The sequence below is a fragment of the Trachemys scripta genome, chromosome 9, assembly GCF_013100865.1.
Source record: "Trachemys scripta elegans isolate TJP31775 chromosome 9, CAS_Tse_1.0, whole genome shotgun sequence".
In the NCBI taxonomy this organism is placed as follows: Eukaryota; Metazoa; Chordata; order Testudines; family Emydidae; genus Trachemys; species Trachemys scripta.
In genome coordinates, this window is record NC_048306.1 from 26,132,470 (window position 1) to 26,142,861 (window position 10,392).

Here is a 10,392-nt window from a genome sequence, read left to right on the forward strand (position 1 = left end):
TCATTTCATCCCCTGCACTAGCTGAAAGCATACTGGCACTCCGCCTTACACTGTTCTGCCTTGATGACAGTTTTTTGCTATGGAATGTATTCTTGACATTGAAAACCAAGTTAAAGCAAGGAACTGAACTGCAGCGAATGTGGATTAGCATGTACATTGCTGAAGAAATCCTTGGAAGGTAGAGAGGAAGGAATTTAAGTTATCATCAAGAGTCAAAACACTCAGGTGTGGTCATCATTTTAATTTCAATGCAAAACAAATGTTCTCATATGTGCTAATGATGTGTGACTTTTCAAAGCATGGAAACAAACACCTGATGAGCAACCACACAAATGCAGCTCTACTATCCATCTGGCCCTCCCATCACCTCCTTAACCTCTTACAGACACTCCTTCACTGGAGCTCCAAGGAGGGAGGAGTGCTCCACGCCCAGATTTTTGCATGGAAATCAGCATGGGAGATGGTACAACTGGGAGCTGTTGTTTTAAGTTTGTCAGTGAAAATGTCTATCAGTATCTGTCCTCTGCATCAGTGGTGCAAGTAGAAATAATTTCTTGATGGTACTGCACTCATGGGAGGGACACAAGGAGGGGCACATGACCTCCCCTCCTTCATGTGACTCCTCCCCACCCCGCCCTCAGCCCAGGGCTTCCATGCTCTTCCCAACCCCCCTGCTTAACTACTCACTTTCCCCCTACATATGTAGTATTCAGTCAGTTTATATGGAATATGGGAGTTGGGTGAGGAGCCATTTCAGCATATGTATGACTTATTAAAAGACAAATTTTAAGTAGAACTGTATCCTAAACTGCTTTATGGTATTGTACCCAATCATTGCATTTCAATGGGGGATCAACTTCCATTATAAGAACAGATTCCTGAAACTCTTACCAGTCCACAAAAGTGGTCCATAGGCATGCAAATAGTCCCATTGTTGTCAATGGGATTGATCAAATGATTAAGGGTTTTCAGAGTTAGGTTCCAAGTCTGGAAATTGTTCTGGATGAAACTGACAATGCCTCAGCTGTCAGCTCAGAAGGAGTTTCTTTCAAATAAAGGTGGGCAGATGTGTGATAAGTCCTATCTCCATTGCTAAGATGAGGAACATATTTTCAGCAAAGTTCTTGGCAGATTCTTGAGGCAGCTGGTTTAAGGCCATCAGTGTCTGGCATTATAATCTTTACTCATAGACTCATAGACTTTAAGGTCAGAAGGGACCATTATGATCATCTGGTCTGACCCCCTGCATGCTGCAGGCCACAAAACCGTCCCTACCCCTTCCCTGGACTCTGCTGTTGAAGTCCCCAATCCTGTTTTAGGTGGCTTCAATCGGCAGAAACCCTCCTGCTAGAGATCCCTGCCCCATGCTGCGGAGGAAGGCGAAAAACCTCCAGAGGCTCAGCCAGTCTGCCCTGGAGGAAAATTCCTTCCCGACCCCAAATATGGCGATCAGTAAGACCCCGAGCATATAGGCAAGAGTCTCCAGCCTGACCCCTGTCAGCCATTGTACAATTTACCTACCATTGCTTGGTTTTCCTCGACTACTATGTTTTACCATTAAACCATTCCCTCCATAAATTTATCTAACTTAATCTTAAAACCAGACAGGTCCGTCGCCCCCACCGTTTCCCTCGGAAGGCCGTTCCAATATTTCACCCCTCTGACGGTCAGAAACCTTCGTCTAATTTCAAGCCTGAACTTCCCCACGGCCAGTTTATATCCATTCGTTCTCGTATCCACATTAGTACTTAGCTGGAATAATTCTTCTCCCTCCCTCGTATTAATCCCTCTAATATATTTAAAGATAGCAATCATATCCCCCCTCAGCCTTCGCTTTGTCAGACTAAACAACCCAAGCTCCTCTAGTCTCTTTTCATACGACAGGTTTTCCATTCCTCTGATCATCCTAGTGGCCCTTCTCTGCACCCGTTCCAGTTTGAGTTCATCTTTTTTAAACATGGGAGACCAGAACTGCACACAGTACTCCAAATGAGGTCTCACCAGCGCCTTGTACAACGGAAGCAGGACCTCCTTATCCCTACTAGATATACCTCGCCTAATGCATCCCAAGACAGCATTGGCTTTTTTCACCGCCACGTCGCATTGTCGACTCAGTCATCCTGCGGTCTACGAGGACCCCTAGGTCCTTCTCCTCTTCTGTTACTTCTAACCAATGTGTCCCCATCTTGTAACTAAAATTTTTGTTAGTCATCCCCAAATGCATCACCTTACACTTTTTACTATTAAATTTCATCCTATTTCTGATACTCCAATTCACAAGCTCATTCAAGTCTCCCTGCAGGATATCCCTATCCTCCTCCGAATTTACAACGCCTCCCACCTTCGTATCATCCGCAAACTTTATCAGCCCACTCCTGCAATCGGTTCCGAGGTCAGTTATAAATAGATTAAATAAAATGGGTCCCAAAACCGAACCTTGAGGCACTCCACTAGTAACCTCCCTCCAACCCGACAGTTCACCCTTTAATACGACCCGCTGCATTCTCCCCATTAACCAATTCCTTATCCACCTCTGGATTTTCATATCGATCCCCATGTTTTTCAGTTTAACCAATAATTCCTCATGGGGTACAGTATCAAACGCTTTACTGAAATCCAGGTATATCAGGTCCACCGCATTTCCCTTATCTAATAAATCCGTTACTTTCTCAAAGAAGGAGATCAGATTCGTTTGGCACGATCTGCCCTTCGTAAAACCATGTTGTAATTTATCGCAATTGCCACTAACCTCCAGGTCCTCAACTAGTTTCTCTTTCAGAATTTTCTCTAACACCTTGCACACTACGGATGTTAAACTAACAGGCCTGTAGTTACCCGGATCACTTTTTTTCCCTTTCTTGAAAATAGGAACCACATTAGCTATTCTCCAGTCTAACGGGACCACCCCCGAGTTTACAGATTCATTAAATATTATCGCTAACGGGCCTGCTATTTCCCGCGCCAATTCCTTCAATATTCTCGGATGAAGATCGTCCGGTCCTCCCGACTTAGCCCCATTAAGGCATTCAAGTTTTGTTTCTACCTCGGATACGGTAATCCCCCATCCTGAATGCCCCTCTGTAGTGGTGCTAGTATCCCTAATACCTTCATTGGCCTCATTGAACACCGATGCAAAATATTCATTGAGATATTGCGCCATGCCTAGATTGTCTTTAATCTCTTCTCCGGCAATAGTCTTCAGCGGTCCCACTTCTTCTTTCTTTGCTTTCTTCCTATTTATGTGGCTGTAAAACCTCTTACTATTGCTTTTAATTCCCCTCGCTAGGTCCAACTCTACTCGGCCTTTGGCCTTTCTCACTCTATTTCTACATTCTCTGACTTCGCTAAGGTAAGTTTCTTTACTAATCCCTCCCCTCTTCCACTCTTTGTACGCTTTCTGTTTTTTCCTAATCGCCCCTTTGAGTCGGTCGCTCATCCAGCTCGGTCTAAATCTCCTGCTTTGTAATCTTTTTCCCTTTTTTGGAATGCAGGCCTCCGACAGCTCATGCATCTTTAACTTGAAGTAATCCCAGGCTTCTTCTGCCTTTAGATCCATTAATACGTTTGCCCAATCCACTTCCCTTACCAGTCCCCTTAATTTGTTAAAATTGGCCTTTTTAAAATTATAAACCCTAGTCTTTGACTTAATTCTGTTACTCCTCCCATGTATTTTAAACCGAATTAGCTCATGATCACTGGAGCCCAAATTGTCCCCCACTACCACTTCCTCAACGAGGTCCTCACTAGTTACCAGAATCAAATCTAAAATGGCCTCCCCCCTCGTCGGTTCAGCTACCACTTGATGAAGGAATTGATCAGCAAGCACCTCTAGGAACATCTGAGCCCTATTATTACTACTAGCGTTTGTGCCCCAATCTATATCCGGGAAGTTAAAGTCCCCCATAATTACACAGTTTCTATTAGTAATTACTTCTCTAAACACATTAAATAGTTCCTTATCCATATCCTGGGTCGATCCCGGCGGTCTATAGCACACTCCAAGCACTATCCCCGGAGAGGCTCTAGTAGTCCTATTACCCAGTGTGAGTATTGCCCAGACGGACTCTGTGTTATCTAATCCATCAACTATTATTTCTTTACAGCTTATTTCACTATTGACATACAATGCCACCCCCCCACCTTTACCTTTGTACCGGTCTTTCCTAAACAGCGCATACCCCTCCATACCTGCGTTCCAGTCGTGACTGCCATTCCACCACGTTTCTGTTATTCCTACGATATCTGGTTTCAGCTCTTGGACCAAGAGCTCCAATTCCTCCATTTTATTACCCAGGCTTCTGGCATTGGTGTATAAACACCCTAATGTATGTCGTTTAGCCTGTCTCCCATTAGTTGCACTATAAGTTGCGGGCCTCCTTGCGTCCGTCCCCCCTGTCCTTCCTACGTCCGATCTCATCTCCCCGGCTATGTCTCCTCTCATTTTACTCACCTTTTCCATACTGGAATCTGGCGTGGAGATTAACTGTGCATCTCCCAACCTTCTCCCCAAACTTCCTAGTTTAAAGCTCTTTTGATAAGATGAGCCAGCCTCCCTCCCAGAAGTCTATTACCTTCCCTACTCAGGTGAAGCCCATCCCGCGAGAACAGGTGCCTGTCCCCGAAAGCCTCCCAGTGGCCATACATCCCAAAGCCCTCCTTATAGCACCACTCTCTTAGCCAACTATTTATTCTCACAATCCTATCAGCCCTTTGCTGCCCTTCCCTCGGAACGGGCAGAATCCCACTAAAGATAATCTGAGCCTCTATCTCCTTGAGCGTCTTCCCCAGCCTAGCATAATCTCCCTTGATTCTCTCTAACGAGAACCTAGCCGTGTCATTCGTTCCTACGTGAAGGATTATCAAGGGGTTCTTACCTGCTCCTTTTAGGATCCTTTTCAACTGCAGGTCCACATCGCGTATCTTTGCGCCCGGTAGACAGCACACCCTTCTGTTCTCAGGGTCCGCCCTGGTCACAGGCCTGTCCAATCTCCTCAGTAATGAGTCTCCAATTACATACACCTGCCTTCGCCTGGCAACAGTGCGATCTAGTAATCTAGTCTCTAATCCCTCTAGTCCTGACCTGTGCCTGTTCCTATCTTCCCTTATGCTCCCCCTTATGCCTTCCTGATTCCTCCCGGGGCCCAGAATTGGTGCTGTCTCCATCAACTCCTCCCCTCGCTCTCTTGGACTAGCTGCTTTTCTCTTCTTCCTCACTCTCCCACCCTCAGCCGCCACCTGCTGCCCCTCCACCTCGCTATCCAAACACTCGAACCTATTCCTGAGTTCTATTCCCCCCTCGCTGGCCCTTCTTTTCCTTGGCCTGCTTCTCACAGTCACATGCTTCCACCTCCCATGTTCTCCCCCTTCCATTCCCCTCTCACCGTCCTCTGCCTCTATCTGCGCTGCAGGACACTCTCCTTCAGCCCCTCCTTGCCTGTCCTCCATCAGCTGCTCAAACCCCCGCCTAAACTCCACCAGGGTATCTACCTGCATCTCTAGCCCCTTAATCTTTTCCTCCAGTAACACTATCAGGCGACACTTCATACAAACATACCTGTGTTCCAGCTCCCCTGCTAGGACCATATACATACCACAGCTTCCACATGCAGCCATCTGCATTCTGTCTGCTCCTGCTGCTTGGCTCATGCCTGCTGCGCTCCCTGCCCACAGCACCTGTGGACTCAGAGCACACACCACACCGTGCCCTCCTGCCTCCCCCTTACCTCCTCCAATGAGAACTCCCTCTCAAACTCCCCTGTTAGCCGCCCTGTTTGCTGCCTCCGGTGCCGCTGCTCGCAGCTGTGCCGCTGCCTGGCTGGGCGGCCGCTTTTATGGGCCCCCTAATCAGCCAAGCCCCGCCCCCTACTCAGGGCTCGGCGTCCTTCCCAGCACCCAGCCCCTGCAGGCCCCTACAAACACACAAGAACACCACAAGAACACCAAGGACAGACACAAATACAGGTACCTTCTCCTCCAATGAGAACTCCCTCTCAAACTCCCCTGTTAGCCGCCCTGTTTGCTGCCTCCGGTGCCGCTGTTCTCTCACCCACAAAGCTGGGAAATGAGGCATTTGTTTTCTATGTTTTGCTGCTCCAGTTCCAGTTAACAAAATGCATGTTAGACTAGTTTGGCTGCAAAGAAGAATGGATGTCATGGATAATTCAGACCAATGGAGAGAAACAGAATAAAAAAGACTGTTTAAATGTCTTCCGTCTCCCCCACTTCCCCGCTCCCCTCTTGAAGACTCCTCAACAATGTAACAGCACAACACATATGCTAACAAACTTAAACAAAGGCTTTGTTTAAGTTTGTTAGCATATGTATTTTGCTGTTAAAGCCATTTAAAGAATTAATGCCCTCCCTAGCCGCATTCTGCTCCTGGGGGGGGGGGGGAAGGGGAGGAAGCTAGCCCCAAGTCTTTCTGGTACCCTGTACCTGCTAAAAATCTCTTGCCGGTACTGCATACTAGAGGGTACCACCCTACTTGCACTCCTTCCTCTGCTTGTCCTATGGGGTAAGGGCACTGCCATCTAGTCTCATGTGGGGCACAAGAAGTTCCAGAGCCAGCCCAGTATCCAATACATGCCAGCCTTAGTTCTGGATGAAAAGAAAATGCAGCTGCTGAGATTCTTTGGGTTGCTGCATTATAGTCCAAGAAATTTAAATTTCATGAGTCTTAGTATATTACACAAAAACATCCTGCTAGGATGAGAGGAAAGACAACAAAGGCTATAGACAACAAAATGAAATTCAACAAAGACAAATGTAAGGTGTTACACTTAGGGAAGAAAAACCAAATGCATAAATACATACTGGGGGATAACTGGCTTGGTAGCAGCACTGCTGAGAAGGATCTAGGAATTGTGGTGGATCACAACCTCAACATGAGTCAGCAATGCGATGATGCTGTTGCCAAAAAAGCACATGCAATTTTAGGTTGCATTAACAGAGGCATAGCATGCAGGTCACGGAAAATGATAGTACCACGCTACAGGTCGTTGATTAGGCCTCAGCTGGAGTAGCGTGTCCAGTTTTGGTCACCAATGTATCAAAAAGATGTGGAGAAACTGGAAAGGTTGATCAAAGGGATGATCAGAAGGCAAACCATATGAACAAAGGCTGAAGGAACTGGGTATGTTTAGTTTGGAAAAGAAGAGTTTAAGGGGGGACATGATAGTGATCTTCAAGTACTTGAAAGGCTGCCATAAAAAAGATGGAGAAATGTTGTTCTCTCTTGCCACAGGGGGCAGGACAAGAGGCAATGGGTTCAAACTACAGCATTAGAGATTTAGATTAAATCTCAGGCAAAACTTCTTAACAGTAAGACAATGGAACAGACTGCCAAGGGAAGTCATGGAACTGCCATCACTGGAGGCTTTTAAAAGGGGGCTGGATAGCCATCTGTCTTGGATGGTTTAGGCACAACAAATCCTGCATCTTGGTAGGGGGTTAGATTAGCTGATCCCTGTGATCCCTTCTGACCCTATGATTCTAAAGGTTAATCCCAGACACTGAACTAAACTAGCATGTTTCTGGCAGGAAAGGGGGATCTATTCTGCCAAAAACGGAGCAGTTTTTACATGGCCTCAGACAATGGATTAAATCAAAAGCAGACAAAATCAGGGCATCTGCCATGTTGCCATTCACTCCTGACATACTGTATAAGAAGGCAGGGCCGGCTCCAGGCACCAGCGCAGGAAGCAGGTGCTTGGGGCAGCCAATGGAAAGGGGCGGCATGTCTGGGTCTTCGGCGGCAATTTAGCGACGGGTCCCTCAGTCCCTCTCAGGGAGAAGGTCCCGCCGCCGAAGAATGAAGTGGCACGGTAGAGCAGCTGCCGAAGTGCCGCCGATCACAGCTTTATCTTTTTTTTTTTTTTTTCGCTGCTTGGGGCAGCAAAAAAGCTGGAGCCGGCCCTGTAAGAAGGAAATATATTGCTGACAGCTTATGAGCAAGGACTGATAGCATGCATCTTGTACTGGTGAAAGGGGCTACATTAACAACCCTGGAAACTGAAGTCCTCTATTTATCCAAAGACAGTGGGAGGGCAATTCTGTTATGGAAAGACAATTTTTAAACATTCACAATTAGTTCACTTTTCCATCAGCCTGGTTCCTCTCTGCGGAGACTAACAACTGGGACAGAGCTTGGGAATGTTTTTCACAATGTAGCTATTGGTCCACTGGGACAGAGACCACAAACTCCTTCTACATAAGCAACCAACCATCCCTCAGATGATACCTTTTGCTTCCTAAGGCTTGATCTGGATTCAGACTGATTACCTAGACAGGAAGGGTGGAGATTAGCCATTACCCACGCAGTCCTTTTATAAATGAATGTGTTTGGCTAACTTGGAGGTACTGTAAGTATTGGAAGAAGAAAAGAACATTCAAAGTGTATAGCGCTGATCAGTTAGTGAACACCGTCCAGTCAGCACAGCGCTACAGTCAAAAGTTCACTTTTTGGAACACAAGTTGTTCCTTGTCCAATAAGATGCTCCAGTCTTAGCAGTGTTGATAATGCTGCTTTGCGCAGGATTTAGGGTGGCTTGTTTTTAGAACTCCTATTCACAGGAGGCTGTAGATGCAGCATAAGAAGTGAGGGCTTTGGGGACAGATTTTTATAGGTGCCGAAAACCTAGTAGGGTTTTCAATAGTGCCCTGCCTAACACCCATTGATTTAAAAGGACATTTGGTGCCCAGACCCAGATCCTCAAAGCTATTTAGGCATCTAACTCCCATTGAAAGCAGTGGAAGTTAGGTGCCTATCTACACTTTTGAAAATCCCACGAGTTGCCTATATGCATCTGTAGGCACCTAAACTCCTGCTGAAGTCACACTGGAATGCTTCCTGTAAGCAAACCCACAGCTCTGCACTTTTAAGAAATTAGCCATGCTGGACATGCACCTTTCAACCCAAATACTGAACTATTGTGCAGTACATTTCAATAGCCCACCTTGAATAGGCGTTAGGACAAGAACAAATCAAAAACAGCAAAACTATGAAGGAAATGAACATAACAGATTTATTCTCTTCTGTGATCCCTGTTTCCTTGCTCACTGATCTTGAATTTACGGGGAATATAGGAGTTCCCTCAGATTACTCAGTGAAGCACCCTGTTTTCATATGGAGCGTACTATAGCTCTGATATTTAGCATAATGGCTCTCTTCTAGCTGTGAAGAATGAAATCCCTTTCAAAGTCTCCGTGAGTCAGCCGCTAATGGCTTCCTTTATGTTTTGTACAGCTCTACCAACACCTCCCCACCCCAATCATTTAGTAAATAAATTACTGATCCTTTCTGAAGTTAAAAGTAAATCAAAGTGACACTGTCTCATTTTTTAAACTGATGTCCAAACAAATGTGTTTCCACATAACTTGATTATCTTATTAAGACACGTTCAGTCCAGACCTCTCACCCTGCAGCATATGTTGTGGAGGAGATGTAGGGGAAAAGGCCCTAAATAAACATAGCAGTTCTATATACAGGCCAATGGAAAATTACATAATTATCCTGAGTGGTCATTAAGTTTCCAGTATCAAAGAGCTCTTTAACCTGCCTGTTAGCTACGACTACTTTCCACAAGTTAGGCTTCACTATTTTTCTTCCTAAGTATTTAATGATGTGTTATTAACTGTATGTAGATGGAAGAGGAGGAAGATAGATTATTATAAAAGTCTGTGTAATGTCCATGCTCCACAGGAAGTGCACTAAAAGATCAAAGTACCCAAAATGCTTTCCTCAGAAATTGTGACACATGTCAGACGTCTACACTTGGCTGTGGACTTGCTAGTAAAAAGAACATTTTGCTCAGATTCTGTGTCATTAAAATTGATGTTCCATATTGCAAATGAAGCTTACCTTCTCTCTGCCTCTGGCAAAGACCACCTGTAAATCCAACTGCTTTGGAGGGTTCTTTAGAAAGGAGCGCTTCTTTGTCAAGGAAGTGTCTGAACTTTTGTAACTTGCAAATTCTTAAATTCTGGCAAACTTTCGCAGAGGTAAACAATGCCTTTCTTAGTCCATGTCTCGCTGCCTGTTAAGACGGATTGTATCTATTTGCATCCACATTGGCTCCATCTTTCAAGAAATACCCTTGGTGGAATTGTCAAGATACAAATGCTGTTTTGAAGCAGGGTAAAGCAAACAGTAAAAATGTACATTTTCAATTTTTTTTTTTAATTCCAAAATGTTTGGTATAGTAAGCAATAGCCACTCTCTCGCAACAGACCAGTGGCTATTTCCATATTCAGTTATATCCAACCAATATTTTGAGGATATTTTGAGTTTTTGTTTTAAAATTGATCTTTAAAGGAGATGACGAGGCGCCTGATATCACTCTGATGATATCAAATGATCTGCAGCCAACACTACCATTTCTTTTGAGACCAGAC